Source organism: Phocoena sinus, chromosome 15 (genome assembly GCF_008692025.1).
Source record: "Phocoena sinus isolate mPhoSin1 chromosome 15, mPhoSin1.pri, whole genome shotgun sequence".
Taxonomy (NCBI): domain Eukaryota; kingdom Metazoa; phylum Chordata; class Mammalia; order Artiodactyla; family Phocoenidae; genus Phocoena; species Phocoena sinus.
The window spans coordinates 70,459,156-70,477,708 of NC_045777.1; the positions used below are offsets into that span (position 1 = coordinate 70,459,156).

Here is an 18,553-nt window from a genome sequence, read left to right on the forward strand (position 1 = left end):
CACACTCTCCCATTCCAGCAGGTAGGACCCCAGGTGGGAAGGGAAAGGGGTGGGTGCTTCTCGTCACACCCGTATGGATTCACATACGGACGGGCCGTCTCCATATGGGCGTGTTATGAGTTCCCACAAGTTAAGCCTCTTCTTCGTAACAGTGTATTGTATTTTCTCCCTCAGAAAGTCTAGATTCTATGAAACACTACATCTCACTTTGTTTCTGTAAAACCAACTCAAGGTCCTCCGTTCCTCTCACTTTGAATTCTGCATGTATTTCTGCATATGAAGAGAAATGGCTGCACGGGGTGGGATGGGGTGCTGGTGCCCGGGAGGGTGCTGAGCTAGTGACCATCTAACCTGGGGGTCCCCAGGCCCACCTGCCTGATTAACAGCAGTGACGGGGATTTACCTGCTTTGACAAGAATTTTGGCCTCCAGAGTCCTGTTTCTCCATCAGCAGTATTTATGGGATTACCCAAGGTACTCACATATACTCACAAATAGATCTGAGCCCAGCCTAGCTGCTGCCTTGCCAGGCACCAATGTCCCCACCATCCCCAGCCCTCCAGATGTCACCGCTCTGTGCCCTGTGGCGGGGAGGGGGAAGCAGGGGAGGCAAATGGATTTTTTTGTTAATTCACTGTTACAGCAGCCTCCTGTCTGAGCCCCTTGGGCCCCAGTGTGTTCCAGAATGAAAGAGCTTTCTGTTTTGAGTTACAGCCATCTCCAACCCCACAGGGCGGGGCCCCCAAAAAGTCTCAGTGGCCTCTTTCGCTACAGCCATAGAAACTTCTTGACTACAGTTAGATCCTTGGGGATATGTGCACAGCTCCCCACAAAGTCTCCTTCCCGCCAAAGGGAGCGGGTCCAGCAAGAGCGTTTGTTTCATGTAACCCCACTCCCTGGACACAGCAACGGGACAGGGCAGCTGACCCAAGCTGGGCCGGTCAGATGAATTTCTCCCAAAAAATTCAATGCTGAGACCAAGAGACATTGGGTCTATTTTCTGTGAGGTCTGGAACTTGCAAAAATGAACCAAAAATCTAAGAAACCTCATCCGTGCTCTGGGCCAGAGAGAAACAGAGATGAGAGGCACAAGAAAAAGCACGTTGATGTCTGTCCTTTTCCCAGCTCCAGGCCTTTCCAGCCCATGACTTCCTTGAAGACTCTGTATGGTCAACGCTGGTCAGGGCTTTTGGCTGCCTGCAACGGGCTCCACTCTAGTTGGTTGAGGAAATAAAGGCATTTATCAGCAACATTCACTGAGTCTCCAGAGAAGCTAGAGAATTAAGCCCACCAAGCCAGGGAGGGTCCTCAGGTGACACTGCAAAGATATTTTAGCAAAGACCCTACAGTGACCCCTCATGCTGCTGGAGCTGGACCCATGGCACCCCTGCCAGGACCTTCCTCCTGCTATCCTGAGACCATCCATGGTCCACACCCAGGTTGCAAGGGGGGCTGCCAGATGGTACCCCTTGACTTCTATCTTGAGGAGGCAGGGCTACGAAGAAAGACAATTTCCCAAAGATGTTCCAAAGAAATCACAGAGCAAGACAAGTGTCCACTGCATCACTGTAGCAATGTCTCTCTCTCTCTCTCTCTCTCTCTCTTTTTTTTTTTTTTCTCTTGCTAGTGGCTGTTATAAGATCTTATGATGAAAGTCTGGGCTCAGCATCCTGGCCTTGCTCTGACCACTGCAGCAGCTGGACCAGTCTAGCTTCTTACCAGAATCAGGAGGGGTGAGACAAGTATAGGGCTCAGGATGCAAAATTTAAGGAGGCGCTTACTCTCAGGCTCGTGGAAGTGTGGGACCAGCGCCTGGGAGTGAGGGTCCCCTTAAATTGGATGCCGTGGGTGCAGGCCCTGCTTCTTGCTGCTTCCGAGGGGTTTGCTCTCCAGATGTCTCAGGCCTCATGTAAACACAGATGGGGGACCCACCCCCACCAGCGTTCCTGACACATTTCAACATGCCTGAATCCACTTAGAAACCACTGGAAACAGGGACACATTTGTTTGGTTGACTGATTAACAATGATAACGACAAAAAGCACTAATCACACACTGACCTTGTGCCAAGCACTTGGGTATTTCATCAACACCACAGTTCTATGAGGCTGTCATTTGATCATCCCCATTTTACAACATCTGAGGCACAGAGAGGTTAAGGGACTTGCCCAAGGTCACACAGCTAGTAAGTAGCAGAACCAGGAATCAAACCCAAATCTCTGCACTGCCTCTTCCAAGCCCCCTTCAAGAAAATCAGCTGCCTGCCTGTGAGAACCACAGAAACAGTGGGAATGACCATTTTTAACTCACTCAAGCTGTTTAGAATGGCCACAGGGCTACTGAGTCATCAGCCCCTAAACCCACTAGTCATTGTTATAATTAGTAGCATGAGTGTCAGTGCCAGTACAATTACTATGACCGTGACCGTGACTACGGATCAAGTCTCTGTGTTGGATTTAGGTGGGTGATCTCATAAAACCTTCAATACAAGTAGATGTATTATTATCCCAATTTTACAGTTGGGGAAACTGAAGCACAAAAAAAGTCAAGTTAGTTGCCCACAATCACACAGCTGGGAAGTGGTCTCGGACTGCAGTACGGGTGGAGTGATGGGGTGGGTGAGGGCGCGGAGGGTCAAGAAGAGTCCATGAGGCATATCCAACCCATCAACCACAGACTCTTGAAATGGGTTGAAATCTACCTCCTTCTGACTGGTCATTTAGGGCCAAAATAAGGCCTGCAGGCGCCTCTTCCCTCTCCGTGGCCTGTTCAGAGGAAAGATCATTTTCCTCAGAATTCCCACACAGTCTCCAAAAGACAACAGCCTTCCAGCAGCCTCACACGAACTTGGTGATGGAAACCAGATTTCTCCCATCTTCTGCTTTCAGCCAAGTGACATTTAATTCAAGCTTATAAAACCCACATAACATGTGGTAATAATTGTATCACCATATTGAAGCTGAGAAGTATTAAAGTCCAGTATTAAATTAGTCAAGACAGGCATGAAGAGGCCTGGAAAAGATGGCGGCCGGGGAAGGGTCCTATCTGATGGGCCCCAGGCAAAGCCAACAAGAAATCCATGGGCTGGACTGGGCGGGGGGAGCGGGAGCTGGGTTCTGGGACATGTTCTGGTATCGGGTGAGCGCACAAATTTTACAAGATGCTGTTCTGTTCAAAGCAACTGTTTAGCCAGGGATAGAGGCTAATGTGGCATTAATGAGGTTCCACTCAAAACTAACGCTGATAACGATGGTGGACATGAGTCACGGTCCCCTTCTTAGTCACGTTTACCCTTTGGCATTTGACACAAGCTTAAAATACAGGAGAGATTCATAAAGTATCTGTGATTTGTACCGCGTTGTGTTGGTGGTGAGGAAAATATGAGTGATGGTGACAATGAAAGCAGTGGTGGTGGTGGCAGTGATTTGGTGACAATTAGAGTCAAGTGGTAGTGACAGTGGTGGCTCGTGGTGAATGATAATGGCAAATAGGCTCACAGTATAAGGATGGTGATGGGGGCAGTGTTGGTGGGATTAATAACGGTGACAGCAATGGTGATGAAGGTGTCATATTGATGGCAGACATGGTAGCACTGATAGCTTGGTGACGGTTGGAGTGGTTGATAGATGGTCAGAGACGGTGATAATGCCATGGGTGATGGTCATTGCTATGGTCATAATGTAACCAGGACAGTGGGCCGGCCGGTGGTGAGAGTGGTGGAGCATGGTGAACAGGGATGGTTATAATAGGATGGTGGTGGTGATGGAGGTTGTGACAACGATAAGTGAAGGAAGATAAAGGAGGATGGAGAAGGGAGAAAAGGGAAAACGTATCCTGGGGCATTGATGTCATCAGCCTTGCTGACAGGAGCTTAGCTCCATTCCCTTTGGTCGCTGGAGGTCAAAAGGCTCGTTGTCCCCCAGGCTAGGGACCACTCCCACCACCACCCCTTCAGCGGGAATGTACAATCTCAACACAGGCCCTTTGGAAATCCCTTCCTAGGGGGAAGATTGGCCCAGACCAGGTTTCATAAATGCATAGATGCCCTCCCTCCGTTGTCTAAATCACCAAGTAGGTTTCCAGGAGAGTAAAGACAGCAAGATGATGTGGCAGTCAAGAATCTGGGTTCCTGGGCTTCCCTGGTGGCACAGTGCTTGAGAGTCCGCCTGCCGGACTCTCGGACACACGGGTTCGTGCCCGGTCCGGGAAGATCCCACATGCTGCGGAGCAGCTAGGTCCGTGAGCCATGGCCGCTGAGCCTGCGCGTCCGGAACATGTGCTCCGCAACGGGAGAGCGGGAGAGGCCACAGCAGTGAGAGGCCCGAGCACCGCAAAAAAAAAAAAAAAAAAAGCAGCTCTCTCACAGACTCTGTGTGACCTTGGATCCGTTACTTAACCTCTCTGAGCCTCGGGGCCCTTCATACGTAAAATGAAGCTCATAACAGCACCTATCTCCCAGGACTGTTGTGAAGATGATGGGAGACGATGCTGTAAAACATGACTCATTGTTTGGTGCCCCGTGGGAATTCAATAATGTCAGTTGTCAGTATTATTATCCACCACTGCTGTTAGATAAATAGAAGGGGCTTCAATAAAGGGTCAGGTCCCCAGGATTCTTTGGGGCAGGGAGATTGGCATCAAGAAGCTCTCTCACAGGGGCTTCCCTGGTGGCGCAGTGGTTGACAGTCCGCCTGCTGATGAAGGGGATACGGGTTTGTGCCCCGGTCCGGGAAGATCCCACATGCCGCGGAGCGGCTGGGCCCGTGAGCCATGGCCGCTGAGCCTGCGCGTCCGGAGCCTGTGCTCCGCAACAGGAGAGGCCACAGCAGTGAGGGGCCCTCGTACAGCAAAAAAAGAATTGGTCCATTCTGATTGAAAGTCAATGTCATAGAAGGGGGGATACTCTGGATCCTGAAGGAGGGTGACAGCAGCCCTGCATCTCATCCACAAACACGGTTGCTCAAGAAGTATATTCGTTTTTTAAATTCTTCTGTAACCCATTGAACGTCTGATGCTTGCCCTCCGTTTTGCCGTGCCAGCATTAGAGTAAACTTCAGTCTGCTTGACTTTCCCCCTCCCTTCTGGGACTGGGCCTCGGCTCTGGGCTCCGCAGGGTCAGGACGTTACAGTCAGTTTTGCTCAGTCACTGTCCACGTGGGTTTCCATCCTTCCTGACCACACGACCCCTTCAGAAGCAGAAACTCTCTGTAGCTTCCAGAACATGCCCCAGAAACTTCGCTCAAGCTGTCTCTGACACCATCATCCGGAACCTGAGAACTCAGATGTCCCCAGGGACCAGACTAGTCATTGAAAGAAGCCAGGTAGACTGGCTGTGACGCAGCGGCAAGAGGTAGGGGCTTCGGGAAGTAGCAAGTTGGTGTCAGGCCCACCCGTGGGGAGGGGCAGCCTCACAGGAGCACAGGCCCAGGGCTACTGGATCTCTTTTTCACAAGAAACTGCAAATCTGAACCTGAATTTTCAAGAGAATTTTGAAATATCCAATCTCTTATGGACAAATAACTAAAAAAAAAAAAAAAAATTAAGACGATCCATGGGCCAAACCAAGCATAGTTGTGGGTAGGATTCAACCCAAGGGGAGGCCTTAGAGGCAGCCTCCTCTCCGGGACCTGGCAGGGTAGGTACTCAGGCCCCAGCCCTTCGCCTCTCACCCCTCCCCTGCCTCAGCCAAGGGAAGTCTCTCTGCAGCCTGGGGAGGGGGTCCGTTCTCCCCACCGTTATTCCAAGACGGTTCCGAGATGCCTCAAATCCCCAGCAACCTCTTAGTTCCTCCGAGAGCACTCTAAATTCTCCTGAAAGAGAAGAAAAGCCAAGAAAGACTTATGGGCTATTTCTTCCTCCCCTTCTTCTGTATCCCTCCCCTGAGGCAACAGCTGCCTGCTTTGATGAGAAGGGAAAGGGGAAACTGGAGGCAGGTGGAACAACAAAAAAGATAAAGTAATAGATCAAAATAAGATGCCGCTTCGTGTACAAAAGCAGATGGGAGGAGGTGGGGGGAGGGGACGGAGCAGAGAGGACAGAAGTCCCTGGGACCTCAAGGGATTCAGGCCGTTCCTCCCCGTGAGGCAGGGGGAGGGGATGGGTTACTGGTTGAGATGGGGTAGTCCCGGAAGGCCTCTCCGAGGAGGTGACATCTGAGCTGAAACCTGAAGGATAAAGGAGCCGGCAGCATGGAACCAACCAGAGAGAAGGCATTCCAGGAAGAGGGAACAGCAAGTACAAAGGCTCTGAGGGATATTCAAAAGAAGCCAGGGGGCAAGCGTGGCCTTGCCGTGAGGGAGGGGAGAAGAACCGGACACGTGTGCAGGACCACGGTGGCCGCAGCTTGGATTTCGGTATTAGCCCCTTTGGGAGGGTGGCGAGCATGCAAAAGGTGAGATCTGATTGACAGTTTTAAGAGCTCACTCTGGCTGCTGTTTGGAAAACAAACAGTAGGGGGCGCAAGAGTAGCAGCGGGGATGGGTCCCCTGGGTGGGAGGTGACGGTGGCCCCGGCCGCAGCACTCAGGGAGGATCAGGAGACTGGTGCTTGCAGGAAAGGTATATTTCAGAGGTGCTGCTGGTCAGACTCTCTGGTGTTGGGCAAAGGAACAAAATAATAATAATAAAAAATAACAACAGCCACAACAATAAAATAGAAGAAAGACTCTGGATGATGCCTTGGTTTTTGCCCTGAGCATTGATGAGTGTCAACCTGGGCCATTCAGTCATCTCTCAATAACTATTTATAGAACAACAATTTATTGAACACCTACTGTGTGCCAAGCTCTGGGCTAGGCCCTGGGGAGCTACAGAGCTGGAGAATACAGCGTTGGTGTCCCCAGGGCGCCACCCTAGGTGACCTGGGCTTTCTGTGACACCTCCCCCTGAAATTGCAGAGGAGGAGAGTAAAAAGGGCAATGTGTCCCTCCAAAGTAAATCCTTTCATCGAGTTGAAAATATTTTCTGAGCACCTACTATGTGCCAAGCACAGTTCAGCAGGAAGCAAGACAGGCAAGGTCCCTGCCATTGTGAAGCTTCTACGGAGCAGACAGAAAATAAACGTTTATTTAAAATGTATGTCACGTTAGAAAAGCTGTGAGTGCTGGGGAGAAAGTCAAACCAGGGGAGAGAGGAGAAGAAGGCTAGAGCTGCAGTGTTAACTAGTAGGTTCTGAGAAGGGACATTGGAGCACAGATGTGAAAGCAGAGAGCCCTGGAGACTGGAGATGGAGTTGGAGAGCTCCAGGCAGGGGAAGCTGGAGCCTCAGAGGCCCTGAGGACAGGGAGACCCTGGAATGTTCTAGAAGCAGCAAGGAGCCGGAGTGGCTGAACAGACCAAGTGAGGCAGGTAGGAGTGAGAGAGAGTAGGGCCACATCAGCAGGGCCATGTGGACCATGGTAAGGACTTTGGGTATTCCCCTGAGTGAAATAGGAACTCAGCAGAGGGTCCAACTTGCCAAGGTCCACTCCCCTCAGCTACTCTGCTACCCTCCCCCATATACCCATCAACCCCCTTGAGTCCCAGGGAAGGCCAGACAGAGCCCCCTACTCTCATGGGCTTTTCCAGCTCAGCTGCCATCTCTGGGGCCAGCAGTGACGTGATTTACAAGTCCCTCCCCAGGATGGTGTATTTTGAGGCATCTGTTCGTTTTTATTGCTTCTGTCCAGGGCTTTGGTACTCCTTCACAGATCAAGTCACTGCCTGCCTTCCCACTAATTCAAACAGCTGGTTACCGCTCACCGGTTCTCCCGTTCTAATTGCCAAGGGAAGAATTATAAATAAATGTGTACAAGCAAACAGATGCTGTCATTTAAAAAATCAATCCATCTAGCAAAAACGCCCCACTTAGGACTGAAGTGGCAGACTGCAGAGCATGTGTCTTGGTGGCGTTTTTAATGAAATCAGAAAAACAATGACGGCGCTTGCTAATGGATTCCCAAGGAGGAAATGACCAAGGACGGAAGGAGGGATGAGGGGGTATGGACACAGTTTACAGCTCCAACATGTGGGACTCAGAGCCATAGCAGAGACGCAGGGCTCCACTGTTGTTCTGAATGTGATTCTCTCCTTTCCCCTCCTTCCAACCTTCCCCTGCCTGTTCAACCTGTTGTGACATCAAGTCAGATCATTTGTTATTACATTGTGAGTCTCAGACGCAGTTGGTGGTCCTCACTTTGTGGTTTCTAGGAACCTTAATCCGGGGTGAGGTGTCACCCTCTTTGCTGTCCTGGGCACATAGCTAGACCATCTCCCACCCTTCCTTGTGGCCAGCTTTGTACTGAGAGGCCACTGGAAGCAGAACAGAAGTGACCATTGTCAGGCCTGGCCCATAAAAATCTCCCACATGAGACCTGCCATCATCTTTCCCATCCATGGATGGAAGGAAGAGGACTTTGAGGCCCCTGCAGAGGGTAGAGCCTCAGCTGGAGCGACTGCGGGTCCCCAAGTGACTGTATGGCACAGAGTCTCCTTGTGCCTCTACACTGGGATGCAGTGAGAGAGAGAAATAAACTTACTGTGTCTGGCCAAAATGTTGGGGTAGTTTGTTACTGTTGGGATCCTACTCTGACTAATACATGAGTCCCAAAATTCCTTCCTTCCTTCCTTCATTCACTGAGCACATAATAAAAATAATAAATAATTATCTCCTTCAGACATCACAGCAATCTGAAGTAATGAATGGAGAAACTGAGGTTCGGAAAAGTTAAGTAACCTGCTAAGAGACACACAGCTGATAATAACAATAATAATGTGGGCTTCCCTGGTGGCGCAGTGGTTAAGAATCTGCCTGCCAATGCAGGGGACACGGGTTTGAGCCCTGGTCCAGGAAGATCCCACATGCCACGGAGCAACTAAGCCCGTGCGCCACAACTGCTGAGACTGTGCTCTAGAGCCCGTGAGCCCACGTGCCGCAACTACTGAAGCCCCTGCGCCTAGAGGCTGTGCTCCGCAACAAGAGAAGCCACCGCAATGAGAAGCCTGCCCACCGCAATGAGAAGCCTGCGCACCGCAACGAAGAGTAGCCCCAGCTCGCCGCAACTAGAGAAAGCCCGTGCACAGCAATGAAGACCCAAAGCAGCCAAATATAAATAAATAAATTTATTTTAAAAAATAAATAATGGCTATCATTTATTGAACACTTTGTATGTGCCAAGCACTGTACTATATGCCTCATCTGCAGGACAGATATTTTTTATTCCTCATAAAAATTCTCATAGGTATTGTTATTATCCCTATTTTACAGATGAGGAAACTGAGGCTTAGAGAGACTAATCAAAGGGAGGAAGGAAGGGAGGGAGGGAGGGAATAAATAGAAGCAGAAGGATTCAAATTTTCTAGTTTGAACAGGCTAATACTACCTGTTCTTACAATCCCAAGGAATCTCTAATAAGTGAATCACATTGCATCTTAAAATACCAGCTTATCTCAAATCAGGCAGCCCTAGAGAAACACACACACACACACACACACACACACACACACACACACACGCACACATACTCCATAAAGGTTAAAATCATTACATCAAAATAAAACATATGGCCACCCAAATCTGCATTTATTACATCTAATTGGAAGAGACACAGTCAAGTACTTGAATATTTTAGCAGTTTCCAACATGCAAATCACTGTGCCAAGACCCAATTACTCTCTAATCAGCACATGGCTGGCTGCTGGTGGCACTGAGTTGGAAAGGGCTCCATCCTTCCCCTCTCCGCAGCAGTGTTTGGGTGGTCTGTCATTCTGAATCAGTTTGCATTTTTTTCTGCCTTTAAAGAGCATCCCATGAACAGAAAGACTTGAAAAGCTCCCTCTCACCAGGTTTATACCCTTGATTAGTGTCTGGGGAACACAATAGTCAAGGTATTTGGCTCTAAAACGAAATTGAAAATTCAGATCTTTTCATGTAATCTCTGACTAATCCGTTTCAATGAAGAGATTCTAGTGATTGTTGCTTAAGCCCTAGGACATACAGGGAACAAATGGGAATTAACAGAGATTTTTTTTTCTGGCCAATCCCAATAGAGGTCAGAGGTCCCGTGCAGAGAGCAAGATGAGAAAACAATGGCAGTATTTCCCCAAATGCTACTCATTTGAGTCCTTGCCCTGAGGATTTTCACCATATCTGGGTATCATCTAGCAAATGATTCACTTATTTTTCTTTGAACAAATTCACTTTTTATTTTGGTGAATTTTGCATCATTATGTAAATGAAAATCCAGTATCACTCACTCTATTTAACGTTTATTAGTCTGGAAAGGTTAGGCGATGCAGCAATAACAGTTGATCCCAAGAGCAAAGTTTCACACGACACATGTTGCATCTCCACAGTGGGTTGGCAGGAGGCCTGCTTTACTCACTCAATGAGTGTCAGGCAGAAGAAGCAATGCCATCTTAGAACAGGCGATGAAAGAACACGAGGGTCGCTCACAGGCTTTTAAATCTTCCACACACAGCCCATTAGCCACAGAGAGTCACAAGGCCCTGCCAAAGTGCAGGGGACTGAGACATAGGGGGGCGGGGGAGGAGGGTGGCGCGTGCAAACTGGTAAGCAGTGACCGTCTCTGCTGCAAAGAGTAACTGTCAAAGTAAAATAAATAAATACGCTTAAATTCTACCGAGAAGGCTGTGTTGTAAGAACGCTCTGAGCCAGAATATTAAAAAAGAAAAAAATGAGCAAGTGTTAGAAGTGCTACATTTGTAGCACCAAACTGAGACTTTCTCTTTGACCCCAACAAAAGGACTAGGAGAGTAATGAGAAGGCAATGATTGTCTCACAATGTGGTTCAACGTTATTTAATGTATGTCCCTCTATCAACTAAAACCATTGTCAAGAAAAACCACACCATGGAAAGAGTTTCTTTGAAGCAAAATAGAAACCAAACAGGGGTGAAAGATGTTTTAAATCAAATAAGAATCCTTGGGCGGGTAACAGAATCACTGTCGTGACAGATGGTGTTTTCCAAAAACGATGGCACCAGTATATCCCATCTCATAAGCTCTTACGATGTGACAGTAACAGACCTTCAACCAACAAGCGGGAAATCTGTGTTCTCTCCCCTTGATTCTGAGCAAGGCTGTGATTATGACAGAAGAGAAATCCATGACTTCGGAGGCTATGTTTAAAAAGGCGATACACCCCAGTAGCAATGAGCCCACCTAACACCCAGATCTTGGTTTCTAGTACCATTCTCCAATAAAAGGAACCAGGGCTCCTTGGAGAAATGGCTGATTCTAGACAAAGGCAGGAAATAAACACGATAAGTCTGGAGCATCTTGTAGTGCCTAAAGGTAAGGAAGTGCGCGCGTGCACGCACGCTCACACACGCACGAGGAGGGGAGTGAAAGGGACACAATAGTCAACCTGAAAGAGCTCCCAATGGCCAAAGCTAGAACAATTCAAGCAACAAAAAAAGAACGTACCCTAGCACAAAATAAATAAGAGAGTCAATACTGATATAAATAAATGATTGCATACATAAACAAATATGGGAAACTAGACAAATCTCCCATGCAGAAGAATTTCAAATAATTTATGTTAGATACTCTGCCCTCAAGAAGGTGGAGCCCAACTCCCCACTCCTTAAGTGTGGGCTGTGCATATTTAGTGACTTCCTTCCCAAAAATACAGTATGAAAAAGGGGGGAAAGAGTAATTTTACAGTGGAGAAAACTAATAATCACCACCTCACCACATGATCAAAATTAACATCAACAGTGATCAGTCATGCTGACGGTATATACCCTTGGTATAATGTGATAAGAAGGGCATTTCACCAGTGTGGTTTTCTCCCCCCAAACCCATAACCCCAGCCTAATCATGACGAAAACATCAGACAGATCCCAGTTGAGGGACTCAAAATTGTCACCGTCATCAAAAACAAGGAAAGTATGAGAAACTGTCACAGCCCCAGGGCACTAAGGACACTAAATGTAATGTCGTATCCTAGATGGAATCCTAGGACAGAAAAAGGATATTCAGTAAAAACTAAGGAAATCTGAATAAAGTATGAGCTTTAATTATATAAAGGTATCAATATCGGTTCATTAATTGTGATACACGTACAACACTAACCTAAGAGAATAGGAGAAACTGAGTGTTGGGTACATGGAAACTGTCTATATTATCTCAGCAATTTTTCTGTAAATCTAGAGCTCTTCTAAAACTGTTTTGATTTTTTTTTAAAGTGATACAGCTTCCTTCTGGTACTCTTTTTCTTGGGTCACACAACTTAGGGGTCCTGCACTGACATGGAGAAGTCCATCTCCCTGACACCATCCTGTTGCAGCGACTGTGTAGCGGCTGCCTGAATCCTCCCAGCCCAGGGACCAGGTACGTCGGTGAGCAGCCTTTCAGATGTCTCCAGTCCTTGGCCTTCTGGCTGCCCCAGCTGCCACCAAGTGGAACACAGGCAAGCTGCCCCCACCATGCCCAGCTCAAATTGTAGATTTGGGCACAAAATAAATGTTGTTCTAAGTCAATTGTGGTGGTTTGTTAGGCAGCATTAGATAAATGGAGCCACTGGTCTGCAAAACCAACTTTGGTGATTGGTTGGTTGATTGATTGATTGATTTTTTTACGCATATGTATTGACCTTTGCTAGGTGCTAGGCAGTGAACAGCGATTCACAAGACCGGGACCCTGCTCCTGAAGAACTCACATTCCAGAGGAAGAAACTGAGCTCCATGAGAGTAAGAACAAATGATGACAATACTGGATTTGAGCAAAGGGATGGATGCAGTATTTCAGAGACACAGAGAAGAGAGTGAATGACTCTGGGGGATCCTGGGGATGTGAGCAAAGAGGAGAAAGAACAAGCATTTATTGAGCACCCAATGTTACGCTGTTCTAAATGTGTTACAACAGTCATATGAATTAATCCTTCCAATTAACCCCATATATATACATATATGTATATATATGTATATATATATATATATATATATGTATATATATATATGGGCCATGCCATGCAGCATGCGGGGTCTTAGTTCCCCAACCAGGGATCAAACCGGTGCCTGCAGTGGGAGCGCGGAGTCTTAACCACCGGACCGCCAGGGAAGTCCCTCCAATTAACCCTATGATGTCATTATTCTAGCCAGTTTAGAGATGAGGAAACTGAGGCACAGGGAAGTAAAGAGATTTCTCAGAGCCTGCCCAGTGGCAGAGATGGGATTTGAAGGGTCTCCCAGTTTTCCCATCTATAAAGTGAGGTTATTGGATAAGGCACACCAAGGCCATTTCTACCTCTGAGGCTGTGTTATGCATGGGTTTTGCCTGCCCAGCATCTGCTCCCCTTCTTCCAGTAACAGCACCCCAATTTTTGAGAGCAGAACTGCTCAAGCTCCACTCTCAATTAAGGGGGAACTCATACCTATCCATGGCCAATCACAGTATCACAACGACTTTACAACGTGATTGGCTCAGGCATATACATAGGGATACAAGCCAGACCAATGGAAGTCTTCTCCAGGACTTTTGCTACAACTCTTAGGAAAAAGCACTCTATTTCCCCTGGAGTTGCTAATACTAGGATGTAAACTTGGAACTGCCAGGGGCCACTATAAGAAGAGAGTCTGCCTAGAAATAAAACCAACCAGTTCAGAAGAAAAAAGAGAGGCCAAAAGATGCGGCAACACCATCTGAGCAACTAGGTCCAGCCTTGCCTGAAGCCAAAACAATCCCTGGGATTATCTGTCATGTGATTCAGTAAATGTGACCATCTGAGTTGGATTTCTATAATTTATAACCAAAATATGTCTGATACAAATCAATGATGATGATATGTGCTAGGGTTTGTCCTTATTTTTATTCTCCCTATTAATGTTTAAGTTCCCAAGAACATAAAATATGCCTTTTCATCTTTGTAGCTTCATCCCCACCACCCCTGCCAGAGTCTCACAGTGCCTGGTTCATCAGAGGACTCAGGAAAATATTCGTGGAATTGCCCTAATGGGCATCACTGATCACTTTCACCCCAAGCTTCTCCAGCTCCTTCACTAGATGTAAGCCTTCTGAAGGTCTGGGGTACCCAAGCTTTGGTCTGATTCTTTAAAGAACACGAGGCTCTGAGCAATTAAAGTGTCTTCCTGCAGTTTCTGTAACCAGCCAGGACTAGAGGATTGGGGCACAACTGTGCCCCAGCAATTGTGCGAACTTGGGAGGGTTACTGCCTCAAGCTTCCCTTTTCTCATCTTTAAAATGGAGTTTTAGGGAATTCCCTGGCAGTCCAGTGGTCAGGAGTCCAAGCTTCCCCTGCAGGGAGCACAAGTTCGATTCTTGGTCAGGGAACTAAGATCCCTGAAGCCACGTGGCATGGCCAGTAGCTTAATTAATTAATTAATTAAAAAATAAAATGGAGTTTTAGTATCAACGCCTCCAGAACCACCACTGTTGAAAACAATGGTAATCACAATCCTGATGGTGATGATGATGTTAAATGGCCCTTCGAGCCCCCTGGGGAAAATCAACTAAGCTGTTTGTCTATATTTGCCCCCTCTCTGCTCGCTGATGATGGCCTCTCCCCATGGACACAGGGATGGACACAGGGCGAGGACAGGACATCCTGACTCTTCCTTCTGCTTCATCCTCAGAGGTATCGTCACACCATGGCTGGGCGAAGCTCCCAGAAACCTCCTGCAGCAGGGGCACAGCAGGGCAAGAGGCAGCCAAGCCGAGACGTCTTGGCGGTGGCAACTGCAACGTTCTGTGAGGAGCAGAGCCCAGGTTGTTCCCTCTCAAGACAGCCCAGAGGACTTCCCTGGCAGTCCGGCAGTTAAGACTCCATGCTTCCAATGCAGGGGGTAGGGTTCAACCCCTGGTCGGGGAACTAAGATCCCACATGCCCCGCGGTGCAGGGCTCCCCCCCCCCAGAAAGAAGACAGCCCAGAATCTCAAGCTTCTTCCCCATCCCACCCCCCCCCGTTTTCAGTCTGCACTGAAATTGCTAGAGGAAGACAGTGCAGGAACACCCCAGGCCTCTTCAGGTTCTCGGATGGGATACCTGGGCTACCGGAGATGTAAAAAGCAGGGGCTGGGCCTGGAGGCGGCAAGACCTGGTTCGGGCGGGTACTGACTACAGAGCCGAATGTAAAGATGGCCAGAAAGGGCCACCCCCCCCGCCATGTCCCCGGCCCCCTGCCACACGCTCACCCAAGCCGCGCATCGTGAGTTCTTCCCAAGAGGCTCCCATTTGCGAAAGGCCTTTGCCAGTTTTCCCATATTCTGCCAACCCCTAATGATCGTACTGTTTTCTTACCCCTCTTTATCTATTCTAAGATGCATATTCTTTTGTCACATTTAACATCTGAAGTCAGGATGCCTCTTGCAGACTATGTCATCATGTAATCGCCGTAGAGCCGGTGGCGGTTGTGACCAAGATGTTATTGCCTATACGTGTGCAAACTGGGCGGCTATTCCTGATGAAATGAATGCCACAATGACAATTCAACGTTCCCGGGCGTGGGAGAAAATGCCTCCCCAGGCAGCCCTTGTATCACCGGTAGGAGCGCCCATACTTTGGGGATCTCTGCTCTAAATCACCCCTATGGTCTCTCCTGCCCTGCCCCCCGCAGACAGGCTGTTTTCTCTTCCTGGAACACCCCCTCTGCATGGAAGGTATCTAAGCTACTCCCCTTCCCTTTATTTAATCCTGAGCTACTCTAAAGCTCATACATGTAATAACCATTATATCTGCTTGCAGATTCGATGGGGTGGGAAATGGCATGGCAGAGGCAGCTTGTCTCTGCTCCATCACATCCAGGATTCAGCTGGGAAGACTTGTATGGGCTGGGGGTAGAATTTTCTGAAGGCCTCATTGACTCAAGTACCTGGTACCTGGGCTTCAGGGGGGTCAGATGTCTTATATGGGTGCTCCAGGCTCCTGAGAGTTCCAGGGAACAAAGCAGAAGCTGCATTATTTTCTAAAACCCAGCCCCAGAAGTCCCATAGCGTCACTCCTGCCATATTCCATCGGTCAAAGTAGTCACAAGCCTGACAGAAACAAGGAAGAGGAAATGGGGCCTGGACCAGTAGGCAAATGGGAAGTTGGAACGTATGGATTCTGGGACAAACAAGAGAATAGCGGGTATAGTTTGAGATGTACAGCTGTCTTATTAATATTCACCACCACTTTGGGATGTAGGTTCTCTTACCCATTTCCTGGAGGAGAACGCTAGGGCTCAGAGAGGCAATACGTGGGCCAGTCTGTCTGACTTGACATCAGAGACTTGACGTCCCAGTGGAGTCCACTCAACAAAACACCATGTTTTTTCCTGCCCAGACTTTTAAGATCATCTTAGACTCACTAACTGAGGCAGTGAAGATAACATACCAAAGTGGAAGGAAGGCACAGAACAGGTAATTGACCAGCCCTAGGTCACTCAACCAATCAGTGGAAGAGTCAGTATGGGGCGGTTTTTCACATCATCTTTAAACAATTGGAGTAAATTAAACATCTCTTCCATTGCCAAGCTAATGTTGTTTTCCGGTTTGGAGTTTTGTTTGTGTGTATTTTAAATAAATGTGATAATTAAGCCGCAAACGTTCCCAGCACACTCGGATATATTAAGTTACAGGCTTGCTGATCAAATGGAGAAAAATCACAAAACACGGACATAAATGACTCCTTTTGTTTGTTCAGTGCCTCTTGCAGCACTCAGATGGGTCTGTCAGCTTGATGGCGGGGGAGTGAGGGGAGGTGGTGGATTGGCAAGGAGACTACAGAAAGTGAACCCCATGGTGAAAGATTGTCGTTCTTTTCCTTTCTAAAAACATTTCATCTGTGCCTGTATTTCATCTCAACCAGCCAGTTTTGAAAACACAAACGAGCTGGCAAAAGGGCTGTTTCTCTTTGCCTGGTTGGCAAGCACTTCACACTCAATGTTAAAGGCCAGAACCCCTTTCCTGATTGTGGAAGAGAACAGAGTGTCCTTCTAGAATCAGGGGGTCCTGGTTTCGAATCTCCTTTGGTCCTTGCAGTGGGCCTGTCTGGGCTCTTAGAGGCCAAGTGCCCCCCCCCCCCACGACACACACACTGTAGTCTCTGCCCATTCACTGTCAAATAAAAAAACAAAATCAGACTTAGTAAGGGGAGACTTTGATTTGAAAGGATGATTGCAAAGGGGGAAAGGGGCTATTGTAACAGAGACAGTGCTGTGACCATAGTTCTGCAAGCATCTCAAGGATCAGGCAAAAGAATTTTCCTTTTATAAGAGGAGAAAAAGAGGCAAGAAGGAACTGGGAGGTTGGACGAAAGGGAGGCATGATGGTACAGGAGGTCAGGGAGAGTTTTATCCTGAGGCCCGTCTATTCTCAGGAGGGGCTGTCTGCAGGCTCAGGCTGAGAGTGGGCCAAAGTTCAGGGGCCTGGAGGAAGGAGAGAATTTAACCAAAGTTTAGTCAACAAGTGTCAACAGGGAATTCCCTGGCGGTCCAGTGGTTAGGACTTCATGCTTTCCCTGCTGAGGGTGCGGGTTCAATCCCTGGTTGGGGCACTAAGATCCTGTAAGCCAAAAAAAAAAAAAGTGTCAACCGACAAAAAATGCACAACCTAAACACTGAGAGTTATGTTTTATTCGGGAACATTACTGAGGACTCCAGCCCAGCATATAGCCTCTCAGATAGGAACTGTTCCAAAGAAGTAAGGGAGTAGCCTAGACATGTAGGAGTTTTTGCAAACAAAACCTATGTAGTCAAACAGCAAAAGATTACTGCTAATCACAAATATCAGACATCTCACATTAATGATTTTACTGCTTTTCCATGTTTGGGAAGATGCAAGAGTCTGGGCTCATTAAAACCATTCCTTTGATATGCATCTCAACTATCAAGGGCCAGTATCCTGTTCTTCTCCATCCTGAATTCTCCTCAGGGTGCACCGGTAGGCGTGGCTACAGTAGATGACGGCTTGATGGCAGGCAACACTTTTCTTATCCACACAGGAATTTTGCTCAGAATGATTGGTGGAGACAAGCAGTTCAGCTAGTTACTTATGAGGCAAAGAACAGGGATTTGGAGGCTCTGTGGCTGGCCCTGTTATAGGTAAACGAAGTGGGCATCCATGAGTTCCCCTAAGTCACAGGAGGAATGGTGGTTCATTGCAGCAAGTACCTTTCCAGAACAAAAAAGGGTAAGGGGTCTTCCTCTAACCTTCACTGTTTCCAGGAGCACAGGGCTCAGGTAAAATTCAACGCTGTCATCACCCAACTGGGGATGATAATTATGATAGTACTATCTACAATTTTCATATTTTAAAAGTACCTCGGAAGTGCTTGGTGCATAGTAAATGCTCAATAAATATTTGTGAATCTCACCCGTGAGATCTGTGAGGGCTGGGTAAGTTGATTCAGTGTGTTTTCTTTGGTGCCAGCACAGTACCCAAGATCCACTGATCAGCTGAATTGGCCTTGAGCAAGCTTCAGTCTCCCTGACAGTACAGTTACTTTTTTTTTTGGCTACACCACGCAGCTTGCAGGATCTTAGTTCCCCAACCAGGGATTGAACCTGGACCCTCAGCAGTAAAAGCACAGAGTCCTAACCCCTGGACCATCAGGGA

The 18,553-nt window shown here is 47.9% G+C and overlaps 1 non-coding gene across 1 annotated transcript; it reads right to left on the minus strand.

The window, feature by feature from the left end:
• Positions 1-18,480: 18,480 nt before the first annotated feature.
• On the minus strand, positions 18,481-18,553 carry TRNAK-UUU. The gene has a single exon. It is a non-coding gene; the product is annotated as a tRNA-Lys (tRNA).